Below are 12,646 nucleotides of genomic sequence, written 5' to 3'. Positions count from 1 at the left end.
TGTAAATTTGGATCCGTATGTTTGATGGTTACACTCAGGTTAAATGCCTGTCTGCTGCTTGATTAATATTCAATCCCTGTATACTCACCTCATATATAATGACTGAATTGACAGAGAAACAAGTCAGTGGTTACACCATGAATAGACAAAGGTCAGTGAAGGTTACTGCTATTCCTCACAGCGGTGCATGTCTAATGAAATCACATTTAATCAATAATATCAATAATACATGGTAGAATTCCACACCAACATTAGGGGACTGCTACAGGCTTTTTCCCACTGACTTGAAACACAACCTGAAGAATGGAAGAGATTGGGCTCCAGCAAGAGGCGTAAAAGCAGAATAGGATCAGGGCAAACAAAAATTGATTGTGTTGACATGAAAAATGCTCTGTACAGAAGGTAATGGAGAGGAAGGTCAAGCAGCGGAGGACTCTGGGCAATAGCTGGAGCAAACAAATTCCCAGGTTTATCCAGGCACCTTTGTATATACATAATTCAGCAAAGATCTCCAGAAGACCTTGATGCTCATCTGCCCAATATTCCATGTTAGTCATAAAGAGCTGCAGAAATCGTAGGCAGAGGTTTTTATTCTGTAAAGCCCTGTGCTTATGAAACACAGATTAATCCCCTGTGTGATGATCCAACTCGACAGTTTACATCCTCTGTTAGCATCTCCCACTGCTCATGGAGTCCAGGAACCCACAGGTCCTCTTCTTTTTTTTCTTTTCTTTTTTTTAATAAATATTGCATATAAATGCAGCCTTTGCTTAAACTGCCTGCAAAAGCTTAATGGAGTGTGCAAGTCGCCAAGCAACATTCCCACCTGAGCCTGCAAATTTATTCCAGGGAGTGCAGGCACAGAGGCTATTGAAGTCCCACTGATTATGAACAAACTGCTGTGGCGTGGCTTGAGGGAAATATATTCTAAGTAGTATTCTAACAAAGCAACTGGGATTCACAGCTTGGATAGAGCAAATTGAAAATGTTGGGACAACAACTCCAGCTATGATGTAACAAGAGATCCTAAATTATCCAAAGCATGCACCCCTCATTTAACTAGTAATATATGAATCTTTGATATAAAAGCTAAAGCCAGAAGAGATAATGCCGTGGCAAAAACATAGTATGGCTTATAGTGAAAAACAAACTCTCCACAGTTTCTTGCTGTAATCACAATTGGCAAATCTGAGCTTATTTGCATACAGCATGTATGTGCTCTTAGGAAAATAGCCACAACTTGTAATTCTATACAGTATATTGCAACAGCAGTACCACCCTAACACATTTTTTTTTTTATTTTTTAGTTATTTTACTTAATCAAGTGAAATTACATTAAAAATAAGGGCAAGTGTTGTACAGTATGTAGCGTCCATCATTTTAGTGTTTTTAACCTCTAGATAAAACTGTATGGAGATAAATTTTGTTTTCTGTGTAGCAGCTTGGCAGCTGAGTGTAGCCTATAGGCAGTGCTATGGCAGAAATCACATTTCAGTGTCTAGTATACAGGTAATTGAAATTGTAAGTGCCTAGGGTAAAGTATCAAACGTGTGTCCTACTCTGTCCCTAATATGACCGATAGCGTACCATAAGCCTTTGAGACATTATGTCAGCCTGGTTGAACTGGCAGGAAAAGGTCAGTTGGAAATATCATCTCATGACTCTGGCCCGTGACCTGAGGGTTTTACACCTGAGAAAGGGGGGTGCTGTAATATTATGTGGATGTGTGTCTTTTGCTGTCAAGGTATAGTCCTTGGCATAAATATATGTATTGTAAAATGTTTGTGAATGTTGAAATATGGTGCAAGCACACCGTGTTAGTCTTCTCAGAAAACTGAGTAGGTTTAGAGTTTGAAGCAGTACATTTTAAAACAATTAATCATGTGCTTTTAATGATTATTATTATAGGAATATTTGATAAAGCCAGTGCCAGTAAAGTGCCTGACATCATGTTTGAGTTATGGTTGCCAGGGTGGCAACCAGCCATCAGCTGTGTGTTGCCAGAATGAAAGCTATGTTATAATTGTTGATCATCATAAAATTGATTCCACTAAAAACAAGTGGCTTAGCATCGCCAACAATGCAAAATAAAATTAACAGTGATAGACAGATGTATTTTTAAATTGCATATTTACAAGGTAGCCTCAAGTATAATGAGGTAAATTGCAATAAGGAAAATTACTTCCCGTAAGCATGATCAGATCTGTACTCTATCGGTCATATCACAGCTATATTTGATCTGATATGCAGCAGACAAGGCAGGCCGAGTGCTGTAAAGTGCTTGTCATATCTGAATAAATAAGAAACTGTTGAAAAGTTTCTCAAGGATAACTTGCTTTCTTATTACAATGTGTTATATTGCCACATACCCAGATTTTGGCAGTTACCTAACGACAATACAGGTTGTGAAAAGGAAAAATCTTCTGTTAATTTCAGCCTTGCCATTTCTGACAGAGTAAGGCAGTGGGTAATGGTTTCTGAATATTTGCCGCTTTTAGCTTTCTGTTTTTCCTTCTACACAGATAGGAAGAATTCAGCAGTCCTTAATTGTTGTAGTTGTTTGTTTTTGTATAACAGTTGTAAGTGATTGCCAACAGGGGCAACCAGATCAAATCCAATGATTGATAGTTTTTCAGATCTTGTTGTCTTGAGTAATTGGGCACCTGCCATCGTCAAGTCCTGTATTACCTGTGACTTCGATTTTTTTCTAACTACTACAAGATTTTTGCATACATACATACATGACTTACACTGGTGACATAACCAGCTGTTCCTTCTTTTTCTGTTTCATCTTGAGTTTTCCTAAAAGCACAGGTTTACACTGTGTGTTTCAAGATTCTCTGACAGGTTGTCAGTGCAAATGAGTGTAACTGCTGAAAGTTTTGTGTGTTTACACGTGTTGGACATTGGCAGATATTTTGTTCAGTGTTATCGTAGCAGAGTTTGTATAAATTTACTGTGTTTTACCCAAGCTGTCATGGTTTCTGTCAGACTGATTGAACAAACCTTGTGGATAGGTGCATACCTCCCTGTATTTGTCTGTGTTTTCATTTGAACTGCATCTTGCCATGCCACATTTTGCTTCTGATATACTAACATAATGTATGCACATAATAAATATCCGTCCACAACATCATAATGCGCCACAATGTAATCTAGTTCAATTCTGCCCCAGGCGTCACCTCAATCACATAAATTTCTGTTTTTGTGTAGGGCTCGCTGGTCCGACCTGACTTATTTTTACAAATGGGATACCTGGCTTCTGCTCTCATTTTGTGCATACATGCCTATATAGGCATTTATGTGCTATATCCCAGCTGATGATCATAAAAATGATGATAAATAAAGAGCTGGCCGTAGACACCAGTACTTAAAGCGCACTGTGAGTATAGTCAGTAAAAAAGCTCTACATTCATTTGTGAGCCATCATTTCTTGGTACTTCAGTGCTCATACTACGCGCTGTGCATATTTTACTTTGCACCATTCAGATGTCGTTAAGGTACCATGCACATCTGTCTTGCCCTTTAATGTTTAATTATTCTGTCAGAAATAACGGTTGTAGTCATATTTCAAACAATAACTCTGCTTCTTTTTTTTTTAAATAGATGAATTATTCATAGCACTCAACCTTTGCCTTGGGCTCTACTTGTAAACATACAAACATACACAGCCTCATACAAATTCACTCTTGTTTACACCAAATTTGGTAGCTAGTATGTAACTTTTTTTGTCCTATACTTCCATTGGTGCATGGTATTTTCCTACTTAAAAACAGGGAGACTGACAGTTGAAATATTTTGACAAGATTAGACCCAATAGTGTGCACCGGTACACAGGGAAAAAAGAAATTAAAAAACATGCGGACACATTTTGTCTTTGACAAAAATGCCAAACTGTGCTTCAAGGTAAATTGATTTTTTTTTTTTTTTTTTTTGTACAGCCTTAGTTTGTATAGTTTGTATTTTGCCTCAAGGTTTGTTTGCTCGGTGCTGCCTTCTTTGTGGATGTTTGATAGCGTCAAAGTTGAGCCAAATTCTTCCAATTAGCTGGACCCTCCATGGTATTTCTTGTATATGTATATTTTTTTCTTTTGCGAGGTAATATGTGATTTATTTTGTTTTGAATTGGATCGTGCTTGAAATATCCCCAATGAGATGTAGCTACATTCACTCCAAATATCATTAGCTTTGTAGATAACCTTTGAAAATCAGCTGTGGATCTGAAAATCTCATTAAAATTGAGCTGATTGTCAGAGGCCATTTACATGACTGAAGGTGAAAATTGAGGCTAACTACTAATGCTCTCCTTTCAACACACTGCAGTAGTACTTCTATGCTTCTAACTCTGGGCCTTGTTTTGATGGTTATGTAGCAGGTTGTATAACCACTATAACACAGTATTTTTAATTGTGCTTCACTTTGCAAAAGTTTCATTGCATCCTTAGCTAATGTGTCACTGGAAGGATGCTCATTATGAGTCATTGGTGAATTTGATTTCACAGACACACAACACTCAGTCACCTCTGTTTATCTCCTGAGGCTTTTTATAGCACCAGTGTATGTGTCTATATAATACTAACAACAACATATGCATATTGGATGCCACAGAATGTGTCAGGAGGCGAGACAGGAGCACTGACAGATTGCAGTAATAAATCTGGGCTGTAACAAGATGGACAGAGAATGAGTGTGAGCGAGAGACTGAGGAGACTGCAAGAAGTAAGGGGAGTGAGTCTAACTATGAGAAAGAGGCACATAGATCTTGGTTGAATGTGAAAGGCTCAGAGAGAACAAGTTAGATGGAGAGTGATAATGAGTGAGAGAGTTATAATGAGCGAGACAGAGAGAGAGAGAATCAAGAGTGCTGCTGAGAGCGATCATAAAATCGTTGACCCCGGGGGCTTACTGTTGACTCATCAGTGATGTTCACTGGAGAGTAAGATTATGCCTGGGGCCACCTCAGTACATGACTTCCTACATCCCACACAAAAACCATTACCTTGTCTGTTTGCGTCAGCTTATAGTATATACTACCCTAAGTGTGGTTAACCTAATATGAACTGTGAACTTTGTAGAAAGTGTTGTTGTCATGGGGCTCCACAGGTGCATATGTCTGTGGATGTGTTATTTGAATGTGCCTCAAATTTGAGTGTGTCAAGCACTTACTTGAATTGATTGCATTGACTGGATTTGACAACCTGCGGTTTTCAAGTTGATGAAATTCTGGGTACCCATTGTGTGAGTGCAATGGCTTGTGCCAGTTGTCGGATACACCCCTGAAGAGTACTGTACGCTGTTTTAAAAGTCACCAGGTAAAAACGATGATAAAGACTGGAGCAAATAAAAAAGCAGAAGGAGAGCAGCTAAAAGTGGAAGGAAAAGAAGGTGGTTAAATACCCTCGTCCCCTTACTTCTCTCTCTTCGCTCTTGAGGTGACCAATAGTTACAGCTTTCAATCCACAGAGGGGAGTTTGTACTCAAGATAGAAGCCTAATGGACTGGATGGAGCTTGTGCCAAGGTGTAGCCACATACTCTCTGCCAAAAGGGCTGATGCAATTTCACTGTGATAATGGGTCATTAAAAATATATGTGTCTGTGCTGTCATACAATCCCTCTGGTTTCTGTAAATGAGGCTTGTGTATGCTGTCACAGCCCAGAATCTCAGAAGGCCTGTGCTGCCACAAAGCAAAGACGACAGGTACCTCTTCCATAATTCATAGCCAGAAGGACAAACATATGCTGCCATTTTCCTTACCTTTTGCCGCTGACTGTGCTGTGAGTGTCTTTTACACCTTATGTGGGCTTTGTGCATATTTTGCCTTAAGGCACATGTAGCTAATGCAGTGGCTGTAGGCAAAAATGGGCTTGCAATGCATTACAGTGTCATCCGTGGGTGTCCTGAGCAATTGCTTTTCACAGCATGGCCCACTGATAGTTTACCTGAGTGGCTCTGTACCAGTGGGAACTTCTGTTTCCCACCTATTTAATTTGCTGCCATCATGGCCATGTATCTTGACTGACCAAAAATGTTTGCAAACAGACTGTGGTGGCTGCAGAGAAAATGGTTGTTCACACATAAGCTTTTAACTGAAAAAGTAAGCAAATGGAGCAGATAGCAGATATTTTGACATTTAACAGCTGTTATAAACAACAAAACAAATACCAACATTACCAGTGGCTCTTCTGGATTTAAGGGTCCTAGGATTCATTATCACTATAAGGTGACAACAAGAAAGGTAACTCATCAAGTAGAGAGGTGCTTTTATGAGCCAGTGAGGAACAAAAGTGCACCCAAGTAGCTTATGACCAGAGTAATCAGCTGATGGGAAACAAGTGCCATGAGCTAGCAGGCAGGTGAGGTGTGGCTGGATGTGGAGAATAAACATATCACACAGACATTAGGAAAAGACTTTGGTTAAAACGCTGAATAAGATGGATATCCAAAAGATGGAGGCATCACCATCACGACTTGGCTGCGGTACCCAAGTTGGCAAAGGCATAAATGCACAAAAGTGTGATTGAAGCAGTTTTTCTCCCCTTTTTTTTTTTTTTTTTTTTTTTTTGGATAATTGAAGGTGGAGGGCCTACTTCCTTTTTACTGTGAGACAAAATACCTTCAAGACTTTTCAGACAGAGGCAAGGGCAGAGGGAGAGAGCAGCCCTGCAGAGGCAGTCAAGGTTCACTGATTAGCTTCCACATGATACCTGAGAAGTGCCACAGCCTCTTATCTCACTTTTATACTCCATTTTAGATAAATACTCCACCAAAACTGCTTTATCACCACCGAGAAATGATGTGCTGGCAAGGATTTGTCGAGTTTTAGCCATATTATTGCCACTAATGTTTGTAATGTGTGTCTTAACAACTCATAACTCCTTGTCCTTACTAATATTGCTGTTTTTTCATTGGTGTTACATACCTCCTGACAGAATGGTTTATTTAGTTAGATAGAGGTGCCTCTTATAGTTAGTACAGTATGATGGCCTAATTGCCTGAGTCCAATAATGGAGTACTTACCTATTGGAGGTACACATAATTTAAAATAAATATTGTGTATATATTATATAAATGTCATGTATATTATTATGGGTATATGGGCATGTGTATGTATGTATATATATATATTTATATGTGTGTGTATATATATGTATATATATAGATAGATAGATAGATAGATAGATAGATAGATAGATAGATAGATAGATATAGCTATAGATCGATATAGATACATACACATGCCCATATACCCTTTGCGCGCACAGGGATTGCGGACATCTGCTTTTACCGGGCGGACCTCCGCGGAGTCCACTCCACGTACGTTCCGCCCCAGTATGCGGTCCGGTTGGTCTCAAAAAAAAACAAAAAAAAAAAAACAGTCCAAGACAGAGTACCGAACCGAATTGGTATTACCAAGAACCGACCCAACCCTACCAAACATAACCTCAAATATTAAATTGCAGACTGTACATGTGACTGTATGCATTCCAGCATACTTTGTTTGAGTCTTGTCACATCAGGATGTTTTCAGATAAACTGTAGTCAAGGACTGTCTCTCTTGTTAAGATCATGTTTTTTTAATTTACTACTGTTTGTTTGTTGCTTGTGAATCATATACAGTATCATAAGGAAACAGATGCTCTGACAAACCAGATGGTGTAGCATGAGTCTGCAGTTTCAGATGGATTGCAGTGATGTACGTGTAATCTGACCATAGGCTCTTTTTCTATTTTTGCTTAATGTGAGTGGGATTATACTCAGATATTGAGGTCTAATTTCCTGTGTGAACATGGAGAGAAGTGTTTTTTAATACCAGTATCTGCCGATGAGTCATATATAACAAGCTGGCAGTCTTGTAGCACGGGTGTGTTAAGCCAGTTGAGTAGGTAGTTAATTATTAATATTTACATCCAAGGCAGATATACTGTATATTTTGCAGCTTCTTTTTTAAAGGCATAGACTGTGGAATGAGTTTCTCTCTCCATTACTTTTGCCGCACTCTTCTTCTCTAATAACATTATAATTGTGATTTATCGTTGTGAGATTTTTCCGTAGATCTTTGGTTATCCACTTGTTTTAATGAGGTGTAATGAGGCAACATAAACTAAGTTTGTGGGTTGACTGCATGAAAAAACAATATGAATGTGTTTTGTTGTTAGGCGACAGTGATAATCTCTGAGCTCCCATACCTGTGACTGCAAGTAACGCTACTGATAAACATACCCCAGAGGCAATCTAGGAGCATATTGGTTTGTTCAGGTTAAATAGCAACAAAGTAAAAAGATTACTACCACAGGCATTACAGACTTGTGCTCTCCTAACAATCACACATGCCTCTCATGTTGCTGCATAGAGAGACACGGATTCATAGAAGCTGGTAAGCATTTAAGCATTGCTCTGTAACACCTCTTAAAAGAGATATAACTAAATAAAATTTCCTCAGCATTCACTGCACGTATAAGCAAGAAAATACACTCAAGATTCTAACCCTGCATTGTGGATTTTTTTTCTTCCTGTCTGGCATACATGAGTTTTCTGATCATCCATCAACTACCCACAGCACACAAGTGTTCAGTGGGCTATGCTCATTCATTTTGTAGAGAGAAGATCAAATAGCAGAGGGGTGAGAGACGCAGTCTGAAAGAGCCTTTCTAAGATTATGACATTTCTCTTCCCTGCTGTATTGTAATGATCCTATCTGCAGCACATGCCCTTGTTTTTGACAGGGAAAGGACTCCATCCCAAAAGCCGAGATGATAAAGAAGCCAGATAAAAACTGAAAAGTGCAGCCAAAGTTTATAGAGCAGGGGCAGTAGCATTAAGCCAATCAGATATGTTGTCTATATTCCAGCCTCTTTGGCTCCTGTTTTCTCTTTGTAGGGGAACCTTTACATTTTGTTTCTCTTTTTGATCTCCCAAACCTTTTAAGTTCCTTTTCAGGCAAGGATTAAACCCCTAAAAACTCATGTCTGTTCATCAAAATGACATGTAGAGGCTTTATTCCATGAAAGAAATTCTTAATGCCTTAAATTGGCTCAGATGTAACTCTTCATATTTGCTTTTAGTATGCACAGATCTATAAATATGCATTTTAGTCCCGCCCCTCAACCACTGGCCTGCAGCTCAAGGTTACGTGCTCACCTTTAACTCTGTTCATCAAACACACAAACCTTTTCTTGACAGTAAGAAATAAGATGAGACTTGCACATTATGTTATCCAACAGTTAATAATGTGTTGCTAATGTAGGATAAACCTTGTTCCCGATCACTAGTTCTGACAAATTGAAGTGAAAGTGAAGCTTAGCTTGCCAAACACATCTTCTTCTCTGATATTCCTTGTTTTGCCGTAGTGTTATGTGATTGGTTCCTTAGGATTTTGATGTAAAAAAAAAACCTCAAAGTCAGAATCTACGGTTATGAGACTGTCATAGGTGCACTGCAGTTTGAAGGCAAAAATGCTCATCCATGGTGTTGATGTTGTGTTGTAGCACATAAAGTAACACCATATGAACATGTTAACAAGGCTAAAAACTTTATTTTCACTGGAGGGCGTCCTTAACACCTCTTCTGAGATTTCTTAGCTTCCTAGCAATGCTGATATTAGTCAAAATGAGACAAAAATCCAAGTTTAAAGGTGGCCTGATTTCAGTTGGAATGTCACAATATGGCATATACAATCAAAGTAATTCATTTCCTTATTTCCCATGGATGTGGGACTCCTTTCTTTAACAGGAAATGAAAGACTAAAACCAAAGCAACTGTTGCCCTGTGTTGTGCAGTTAACAATACACACCTTTAAAAGAGAAGGAATTGTTTATAACGACATGTTTACCCAGTGGCTATTTAGAATAATGCAAAAGAAAGATGCATCTAATCACAGGTTTGCATACATAATTTCCAGTGATGTTGCTTTGCTGTGAAACTAAGCAATGTGTCAAGTTATTTGGCAAAATACAAAACTGTTGATGCACAGGAAAGTGTAAGCCCTGTCTAATTAGTGTGTATATTGAACATGTAGCATGAATAAACACACCATATGTAATTGCTTAGTATATATTTGCAATGGTAAAACATGATTTTAAACACACACTAAATGTAAACTTTTTATTTATATTTTCAAGCATTAATAGACCGGGTTAGAAATGGAGGCAAAGAAGTTGCATTGGAACCATCTCACCAGCTGTGGTGCAATTATGTGGGGATGTTTTCTTGGCACACATTACTCCTCTCGATAACACCATGGCACCACCATTCAGACACCACAACATACTGAGACATTGTTACTGTCCAGGTGCATCCATTTAACGCCACAGTCTACACTTTTCCAAATGGATACTTGAAACAAGCCTTGTCACAAAGCACTCATCATCCCAAAATGGTTCCAGAAACATGACAGTGATCTTAATTTACTTCACTTCTCTGCACTTTCTCCAGATCCCAGCCTAATAGAGCACATTTGAGATGTGGTGGCAAAGGGATTTTCACAGTAAGAATGCACTGGCAAATATCTGCAGGAACTGTGTGTATTGAGTCAGAATGAACCAAGAAGTGGGAGCCATCACTTTGTTGAATCCGTGCCTCAAAGTATTAAGTCTGTTTTGATGCAGAAATCTCCTATGCACCTCGAGCTAGTTGTATCTTATGAAGTGAATTTAAAAGTGTTAACTCTACGTGACCGTCTTCTTCTTTGTTTTCTGAATATGACTCAGAAGTACGAGCAGTGAGCACCCAGACTTGATTGCTTTAATCATATGCTTAATTAAAACAGTTCCCTAAAACCATTAATATCTGTCAGACATCACCAAGGACAGTAGAAACCATCACAGCCTCTTGTCAAAATTTTCAAAATTAGTGCTTTTAAAGGGAAGGAGAATAAGATTACCATCGCACGAGGAGGATCAACCTGTAACTTTACATTTTTTCCATTATTAAAGCCCAGCAGGCATAGTGGTATTAGATATAGGAATGCACTAAACTCATGGTCTAATACCCAAAGAGGTATGCGATTAGAGCGACTTAACTGCTTTGGGATAATTCAAGGTGAAGATGCAGGCATGAAAATGTTGTCCATTGTTCAAGTGCATTAAGTTACACTACCATGACTAGGCCCAGAGGACAAAAGATTCATCATAGTCCTGCATAAATTAGGTAACAAGTTTACAATGATTTATTGACTTAATATCTGGACGTGATTACAGCAAAGGAGCAGATTGCAGTCATGCATGGCTGGCTTTGGATTAGAGGCAGGAATGAGCGACACTGTACTCGTGAGAGTGTGTATTCACGTGCTCATGTTTGAGTTTGTGTGTAAGTGTGTGTTCACAAAGCAGGGCAGAGCAGCCTATTCAGTGTAGCACGGTGTTGGTATGCTAATACCACAGCGGTGAGCTGTCCCTAAGGGGAAAAATCATCTCTTATTCAGATGCAGGTTCAGCCATAGGCATTCTCACTACTCTACAGATAAAGAAACAGGTCTGCCTGTGCTGCTCTCTGTGAGTGCACCTTTTGTGTGCATATATGTGTGCATTTTAATTATTTGTTTGTTTTTTGCTGTGTCAGAGTCATCTGTCTCTGGCTGTGTGTGTTCAATCTGTTTTCTGTCACACAGAGTAGGGGGTAAGGCACCCTTATTATTAAACATAGAAACTTTTACACTTACCACCACATTTCCTCCTCCTCTTTCACTCTGTGTCAACAGCACTGTTATTTGGTTGCTCACTTTGTGGTCAGTACAAAACCACCATTGCAGCATTGCCTCCAGTGGCTGTTAGGGGGCGTTTAGTCTCTCAGCTTTGTTTCCTACTCTGCCTCTCATTCTCTCTCTTGCAGTGTCCGTCTTAGTTATGTGGCACGTATAACAGTTTTACTGTGCTGTACTGAGAGGCTACATGCCAGAGGAGATCCGAACAGCTACAAAGTGAAGACGACAGGAAACTGCTCCATAATTCATAGCCAGAAGGACAAACATATGCTGCCATTTTTTACCTTCAGCAATTGCCTCTGTTACCAGTGTTTTTTACACCTTTTCAGGTGGGTCTTCTGTGTATTTTGCCTTGAGGCATGTGGATGAAGCTAACACATTGGTGAGAGATTACTGGCCGAAAACAGCCTCGCTTCATTTAGTAGTTTCAGCCATTTGAAGTCTGTTCCTTACAACCTGACCCAATTATAGTTAAGTGGCATGTCTGTGTGCCATTTACAGTGGCACTTTTACTCAAGTTGTTACTTTATTTTAATGAAACATTTAACTCCGATGTGTTGACTGCAGCTTCTACAATTTTAATTAATTGATTCGAAATTAGCCTTAAGAGCTTACATACAATACAATCATGAGAACAATTGTATGGTTTAAAGGTATACTCTCCAAGATTTTCCCAGTTAAAAGCTATGTCTATACAATGGCTAGGATCATACAGAAGTAATCTCTCAGTCATCACTTACGACCCATAGAAGTGTGTAGTGGTGTATTTTTTTTAGTCTTATTTCTTCCTATTTGCTCTGTTTGGGACGTTTACCTCAACAGCACACAGGTGAGGTCCGGGCCTAATAAAAATGTAGAGACTAGGTGGCAAACTATAAGATGCGGACATCCAAGAGACAGAAAAACCCACCCCCAAAAAAACACACATATTGCAAAGTGAATTGCC

General features: G+C 39.1%; 1 protein-coding gene across 2 annotated transcripts in view; it reads left to right on the top strand.

Moving 5' to 3' along the window:
- The window catches only part of LOC125892989 (CUB and sushi domain-containing protein 3-like), a 264,617-nt gene that overhangs the window by 136,385 nt on the left and 115,586 nt on the right, over window positions 1-12,646 (top strand). The gene's annotated exons all lie outside the window — the stretch shown is intronic.

Source organism: Epinephelus fuscoguttatus, linkage group LG8, assembly GCF_011397635.1.
Source record: "Epinephelus fuscoguttatus linkage group LG8, E.fuscoguttatus.final_Chr_v1".
Classification (NCBI taxonomy): domain Eukaryota; kingdom Metazoa; phylum Chordata; class Actinopteri; order Perciformes; family Serranidae; genus Epinephelus; species Epinephelus fuscoguttatus.
The sequence above is the reverse complement of the archived record's forward strand: the minus strand, read 5'-3'. Positions and strand labels throughout refer to the sequence as shown.